This window comes from Pseudopipra pipra, chromosome 18 (assembly GCF_036250125.1).
Source record: "Pseudopipra pipra isolate bDixPip1 chromosome 18, bDixPip1.hap1, whole genome shotgun sequence".
In the NCBI taxonomy this organism is placed as follows: Eukaryota; Metazoa; Chordata; class Aves; order Passeriformes; family Pipridae; genus Pseudopipra; species Pseudopipra pipra.
Window position 1 is genome coordinate 908,790 of NC_087566.1, and position 7,855 is coordinate 916,644.

At 51.3% G+C, this 7,855-nt stretch overlaps 1 long non-coding RNA gene across 1 annotated transcript; it reads right to left on the reverse strand.

Annotated features, from left to right (window-relative positions):
- Nucleotides 1-2,001: 2,001 nt before the first annotated feature.
- LOC135424338 (uncharacterized) lies at nt 2,002-6,185 on the reverse strand. The gene is made up of 3 exons (XR_010435156.1): nt 5,987-6,185; nt 3,458-3,542; nt 2,002-2,138 (listed from the first exon to the last, which is right to left on the reverse strand). It is a non-coding gene; the product is annotated as an uncharacterized LOC135424338 (long non-coding RNA).
- Nucleotides 6,186-7,855: the final 1,670 nt, after the last annotated feature.

The window sequence follows — 7,855 nt, forward strand, 5'->3', positions numbered from 1 at the left end:
TTGGGTTCAGGGGGTCACATCTAAGTGTAGTGAAGGGAAAGTTTTATTCCACTCTGTAAAGACAAGAGGGATTTTAAACTTCCTAACTTTTTCCAGGTTAACAGAGAGAAAAAGCTCAGTAAGAAATATTCAGAGGGAAGCTCAGCCCTGGAGGGGTCACCATGTAAAACGGGCCAGAGCATCACTCTTCCTCTCTTGTGTCTTCTCGCTCTGCCAAGCCATGTTTAGTCCATGTTCAGACTGTCCCCAGGTACTGTGTGTCCTTGCATGTTCCCCACAGAGGACTGACTCCCTTTCTCCTTCTTTATGGTGGCCAAGTAAAGCTCCCTCCCGGACACTCCGTTCTCCCTGGGGAGCCTTCCTGAGCACAGATGATCCTTTCTTCCCTAACCTTCACTGTCCCAAATTTCTCAGACTATCTGAGGATCAGATCCGAGCCCAAACCCACATTTAACTCTCACACAGAGGCACAGTCCCAGAATTAATGTTCCCAGAACCAGTGGGGTGTTCAGAGGGTCTCCCTCCCTTCTCCCTCTTTGTCTAATGCTTTACCTGGTTAATATTTGAACCTAAAAGAACAAACACCAGAAAAGTAGAACTCTCCAAGGGCAAAGGGCAGAACAAGAACAAGATGAAGGGGAAGAAGGCATGGCTGTGACCTCCTCATCAACCACTGACTCATAGGAGAGGGTTGGAGCTCTGGAGCCAGGCTGGGAGAGCTGGGGGGTTCCCCTGGAGAACGGAAGGCTCCAGGGAGACCTGAGAGTCCCTTCCAGTGCCTAAAGGGGCTCCAGGAGAGCTGGAGAAGGACTCGGGACAAGGGGTGCAGGGACAGGACAACGGGGAATGGCTTCCCACTGCCAGAGGGCAGAGTTAGATGGGATATCGGGAAGAAATCCTTCCCTGTGAGGGTCGGGAGGCCCTGGCACAGGTTGCCCAAAGCCTCTGCAGCTGCTGCACAACTGAATTGACATTTTCATTCCTGTCATCTTTATTCATCCTCCATACTCTAAGGTAGTTTTAAAGGTTCAGGTGAAGGCTGAGCCTGCAAGTTCTAAAAAACCAAGCTGGTGTTACTCAGAAAGAACACCTTCCAGAACACAGCAAACAAACGTGACCCTCGTTGTCTCCAGCCTCAGCTGAGCCAGCTGCCCTATTCCATTTTTGCCTCTCTCCCTCTCAGCTGAATCATTGAACACAGTGCAGGACTCATCCATGCTGCTGGATCTGCTCCCCAGGCAAAGGCAAGAGACCAACATCACATGGAGCAACAGTGCAGTTCCCTGATCAGAACCTAAAGACAGGGACAACTTGTAGGAAAAAACGCCAAAGGCTGCAAAACACAGATTCATGGAATGGTTTGGGTTGGGAGGGACCTCAAAGCCCATCTCATTCCACCCCCTGCCATGGGCAGGGACACCTCCCACCAGCCCAGGTTGCTCCAAGCCCTGTCCAACCTGGCCTGGGACACTTCCAGGGATCCAGGGGCAGCCACAGCTTCTCTGGGCAACCTGGGCCAGGGCCTCCCCACCCTCACAGGGGAGAATTTCTTCCTAACATTTAATCTAAATCCCTCATCTGCTAGTTTAAAACCATTCCCCCTTGTCCTATCACTATTTGCCCCTGTAAAAAGTCACTCTTCTTTTTTATGAGCACCCTTTAAGTACTGGAAGGAACCAATTCCAACAGGAATGCTCCTTCTCTTCCATGTCCATTTTTTCATCAGGGAATATGTCCTTCTAGAGTTACTCGTCTTCATCCAACAAATCCCAACATCCTGCTGTTCAATTGGGAAATTTCAGAGTTCATCAGTGGCCATAATTCCAGTTCAGGCCAGACCTAAGGGCTCTGCCAGTCCGAGAGCTCTCCCAGTGCGAGCAGACCAGCACTGCTGGGACAGCAGGAAACATTTCTGGAGCTCTGCCACCAGTATCAGTCACCAGATTTGGAAGGAAGAAAATGAAGGGAAAAGAGGTGATAAATCTTCAATCCAGGCCAGGCTGGGGACAAACCAGAGCAGTCTGATGCAGGCACATCTCAACTGCTTCACCTGGATGATCCAGCTGCCAAACCACCACTCTGGGATGTTCATTAAAGGTTATTTTGAGTCATCAAGGCCTATGCAAGGACTGACACATCTGGGGAAAGAGCAGGAAAGGAAGAAGTTCAAGGCACAGATGAGCTCCCCCTGCCCAGTGACTCCCAAAGACATCCACAGACAACCTGCAGGAGATGTCCTGGTGGCAGAAACCTTGAGGGACCACAGTGATCAAGGAGGATGAATTTGGTTCAGTGACCAGAATTTCATCCAGTCTGGTTGAATGACCACGTTTCACAAAGACTGACTCTTCCTTCAAGGGCTCCAGGCAACCAAGAAATGATTTCTCACTTCATTAACTGATCTCCCTCTGAGCTCCCAGGCAGCACCTTATTTCTGTTCTGATTTTTTCTGCTTCCCACCTTTGGTGACTGAATCTGGCACTGCCTTCATTAGGCAGGCTGGAAGCCCCAGCTCTCAGAAATCTTTTCCCTCTGTGGGGATTTACAGCCTATGCTCAGTTTTCCTTTCAGGTTTTCCTACTGAAGTCCTTCTTCAGCTTTTCCCGAGTGCATATTTCCAGAATAGTTCTTTTCCTGCCCTGGAGCCGAGGGTGGGGGATGTCCCCTGGTTATTGCAGGGGATCAGCAGGCACATTTCACTGCTTTCAGAAGAGCTCATCTGTGGAGAACCACAGAACTCCAGCAGCAAACACAGTCATAGAATCATGGAATCATTAAGGTTGGGAAAGACCTCCAAGATCATCAAATATTAAATACCCTGAGGCCCACTGAACCATGTCCCCAGGTGCTCAGTCTACTTGGTTTTTTTGAACACTTCCAGGGATGGTGATTCTACCTCTGCCCTGGGCAGCTCCTTCCAGTGTTTAACCACTGTGTCAGTGAAGAATTTCTCCCAAATATCCAACCAACCCCCCACCCCTGGCACAGCTGGAGGCCGTTCCCTCTCCTCCTGTCCCTTGTTCCCTGGGAGCAGAGCCCGACCCCCCCGGCTCCCCCCTCCTGTCAGGGGGTTGCAGAGCCAGAAGGTCCCCCCTGAGCCTCCTTTGCTCCAGGCTGAGCCCCCCCAGCATTTGTGAGCATTTGTGAGATCCTGGCAAGGCTATTTAAAATAAATCAATAAATGACCCCCCCACCCCAAAGTTCCTATTTTTCCACCATCAACACTCCATAATGCAAACTGAGGGAGTGGTTCTGAATATTCATGACAAAGCACAGATTAACTACTCCTTCTGCTCTCAACTAAACCTCTCTTTTCCTTACTTTTGTAAGGCCTTTGTTTGCTGTGCTTCTTATTGGAGCATAATTCCCTCATTGCAAAGATGCTGAAAGCTCAGCTCAGGCATCTGAGGATGGAAGTGGGGCCAAGAGGTGCAGGCACCGAGGATAAACTGCTGACCTGGCTCCCTGCAAGCTGCCAGCTCCTGCTTTCATTCACACCGAGGCAAACGTGATGCGCACAAGTGGCTGCAGAGTTACAGTACCTGTTAAAGGACCATGAAATATTTATAAGCTGAGAGGGCTTAAAATCTCCCTTGAAAGCCTGTTCTTCATGAAAAGTGACACTGGCACTGTCGTGAAGGGCTTCTCAACTCATCCAGGAGGAGGAATCCTACCCGGGGCTGTCCAGCAGAAAACTGGATTTCTGGGGCATCTTTGTGAACTGAGGCTTCTTTATTTTAAACCAAGGCTTTTACTTTCAACCAGCCTTTAAACCAAGGCTGATAAATCATTTCAATTAAGTACAGAGATGGGTATCTGTGAGAAACCCCAAGGGAAATGTGTGTACTCCCTGTGGGTACCTGAGAGCACAGCTGGAACATGCTGAGCTCTGCCCCAGGCAGAGCTAATGGGGGAGCTAATGGGGGAGACAATTCCCAGGGAAAATGGTGTGTCTGAAGAGTCAGGGCCCAACATCCCTCAGGCTGTGAAAACTATCTGACCCCCTGGATGGAATAGAAAATACACCAATTAAAATACAATATCCTTCTCAAGTGGGAGAATGTCAGTGGCTTCAAATTGACAAAGAAGGAGTTTAGATCAGATACTGGGAAGGAATCCTTCCCCAGGAGGATGGGGAGGCCCTGGCCCAGGTTGCCCAGAGAAGCTGTGGCTGCCCCTGGATCCCTGGAAGTGTCCAAGGCCAGGTTGGACAGGGCTTGGAGCAACCTGGGCTGGTGGGAGGTGTCCCTGCCCATGGCAGGGGGTGGGATGGGATGGGCTTCAAAGTCCCTTCCCACCCAAACCATCCTGTCATTCCATGACTCGATGGTTCTAAGCAGTGACTGAGGTGTTTGGTTGTGTTTAGTGCCTGACACCTCTCTCCAAATCCAGACATTTCCTTCCTCTCTGCACCTTGGGTTGGAACCAACTTTCTATTTCCTGAACAGTCTCTGATATGCAGAGTGGTTTGCAGTGCTTTGGCAGAGAGCAATCACCCCATGTCCCAGGCCAGGCCAGAGCTGCTCCAGGACCTGGGAGCACTTCAGAGACCCCCACGAGCCTGGGACAGCCCCCAACCCACCCCAGCCCCGGGTGCAGGCAGGGCTGGGTGCTCAGTGGGGCAGAAAGCAGCCCTTGGAGGGGTTTGCAGGTGGTAAGAAAGTGTAACAAGGTTGTCTGGGTGTTGCCAGAGCATTCTTCTGTTCAAAAAGCAAACGGAGAGCAAAGACCATGACTGGCAACCCTGACATTAGCAAAAAAAACCCCCAAAACCAAACCCACCATGTTCTTCTGTTATGAAGCCGGGGGGTGGGGGGGGGGGGGGGGGGAGAAATCCTACATGTTTTATTAGAGTTTTTACAACAAATCAAAATGTTCCCTTAGAATGATTGTTTTCCTGAAGCTTGGGAAGGTTCTTCCTTCATAAGAAAAGCATTCAAAGAGGTGGGAGAGGTGAGAAGAGAACGGATGTACAGAAGGAAAGATGCATCTGGAGCAAAGAAGACTACACTGCATATAAAAACCTGTCCAAACTCCTAAAGACATCTAAACATTCAATTTGCTGCCCTTAATGAAGGCCATGTGCTATGAGGAAGGCCATCCTGTGGGGGCTGGTGCCCCAGGTTCTCAGAATTAAAGAATCACAGATTATATTGAGCTGGAAGGGACCCACAAGGATCATCCAGTCCAACCCCTGGCCCTGCACAGGCCCAGCCCCAAGAGTCACCCCCTGTGCCCCAGAGCATCATCCAAACCCTCCTGGAGCTCTGGCAGCCTTGCGGCTGTGCCCACTGCCCTGGGGAGCCTGGGCAGTGCCCAACCAGCCTCTGGGGGAAGAAGCTTTGCCTGAGATCCAACCTGAGCCTGCCCTGACACAGCTCCAGCCATTCCCTGGCTGCTGTCCCTGGTCCCCCCAGAGCAGAGCTCAGTCCCTGCCCCTCCTCTGCCCCTGCCCAGGCAGTTGGAACTGCACTGAGCTCTCCCCTCAGTCTCCTCTGCTCCAGCTGAACACACCAAGTGCCCTCAGTGTCCTCACACGCCTTCAAATCAAGGCCCTTCCCCATCCTTGTGTCCCTCCTTTGGACACTCTCCAATGGCTCAATCTCTTCCCTCCATTGTGTCCCCCCAAACTGCCCCAATGTTGAGGTGAGGCCGCCCCAGGGCAGAGCAGAGTGGGACAATCCCCTCCCTGATGCCCCAGGACAGGGATGTCCCTCCTGGCTGCCAGGGCACTGCTGACTCAGGGACAACTGGCACCACCAGCACCCCCAAGGCCCTTTCCCAGCTCTGCTTTCCAGCCTCTCATTCCCACTCTGTCCGTCCATCCGGGGTTACCCCATCCCAGGGGCAGAATCCGGCCCTTCCCCTTGTTGAACTTCCCATGGTTGGTGATTCCCAGCCCTCGGACCTGTCCAGGTCTCTCTGCAGGCCCTCCCTGCCTTCCAGGGGCTCAGCAGCTCCTCCCAGTTTTGGGTCATCTGCAAACCTGCTCAGTGTCCCTTCCAGTGCTGTGTCCAAGTCATTGCTGGAGATGTTGGAGAGCACAGGGCCCAGATGGAGCCCCGTGGAACCCCAGCAGTGACAGGTCACAGTCTGATGTCACCCCAGTCACTGTCACCCTCTGTGCCCGACCCACGAGCCAACTGCTCACACCCCACAGGATGTGTTTATCCAGCTGTGAGGTGGACAGTTTGTCCAGGAGGATCCTGGGAGAGAGAGGATTCAGGTGCTGAGCTGAGAGATTCTCTGCTGAACATTAAGAAAACATCCAGAAAGCCAAGAAAGACCAATTAAATGTTGCATGGTTCTCTCGCCTGCATGAGAAGAGCTCTCAAACTCTCCAGGAGACAGGAGCCTGTCTGTCACCAGCAAACTTTTCTTAGGCAGCAGCAGAAGTGACGTTTGAGGCTCTGAAGCACCAAGCAGGCTGAGCAGGCATCAATTAGTTTGAAGCTGAAGGGGTAGTCCTGGGAACATCAGAGGCAGGATTCAATATGTTTAAGGTGGGTGGCAGCTTATATGCCTGGCTGAGACAGTGTTTTAAAGAGGAAGTATAAAAATAATAATTAAAAAAACCGTCAGCAGCATTTAATGTGCAGGGGCTGAGTAGCATTTTCAACTTGTCTCCACCTCCTCGGAGCCATCAGTGCCTTCCCAGGTTCTACAAACGTACCTCTGCTGAGCACTGGGGGCCCAAAGCCCAGGTCCTGCAGGACATTCAGGGTCAGCTTTTACTGCAGGGTCAATCTGAGTGATGTGGGTTTGCAGGAGATGCTGCTCATGGGGTCCTGCCAAGGCTGGGATGGTGAATCTGTGAGTCAGGGCTTGAGAGATACTTGGTAAAAACCTTCCACTAGCCCAGCAGCCTGGTCTGCTGGAAGGTGTCCCTGCCCATGGCAGGGGGTGGAACGAGATGGGTTTTAAGGTCTCTTCAAACCCAAACCATTCTGGGATTCTGGGACTCTACTTGGTCCCTAACAAGTGTCTGGACCTTCTCTGCAGAGATGGGTGCTCAGGCTCGGTCTTTTTCTGAGCTTGCCCCAGACAATCAAGCTCTGGAGATGGCAGAGGTTTCCCTGAGCTCTCAGCAGTGCATCCAGTGCTCCAGAAAGGCCCTGGAGCCCTGGGGCATCTGCAGAGCAGCAGATCTTCCTTTAGGACAAGACAATCTCCAGCACAGGGACCAGCCCAAGGACCTAATGGTGGGGTCTCATCCAGGGTCCTAGCATGTGGAACAATTAGTTGGCCTGCAGGCCAACTTTTAATGCATCAGTTGGAGGGCACAGAAATCCACACCCAACATAACATCCCTACTCTCTGTGAGATCACCAGAGCAGGGAATTTACCCTTCTCTTCACATGTTAAGCATTCTGCAGATCCTACACCTCCATGGATGTACTGGAGATTCATGAAGCCAAGAGGGAAGCAGGCAAGAAGAGTTGAATTCTACAGTTTACTGTGCAGCAGATCAACCCAGAGGGATGTGCCTGTGGCTTAAGTGTCTTGCATTTATTTCTGGGGTTTTTTGTTCATACCTCAAGACCACTTAATACAAATTGTGTGTGATAAAAGTGTGTTTGAACCATGCAAGCCACTCCAGGTTCACAGCAGCTCCTGGAAACATTCACACTGACTGTGTAAGGACCTTATCCAAGAGCTGATATTAATGTGACATAATTAAAGAATGCATGTGCTAAACGATGAGGCTCTGCCACCCCCAGTGCTGACTGTGAGCTCTTGGAGTTCCTTCCTGCCATTAGGAAATGGCTGGGGCTGTCTCAGAGAAATAGCTACCACTAAGAAGGGGGAGACCTTTTCTTCCCAATTATCAGTACAAAGAGTTATTACCCAGCTG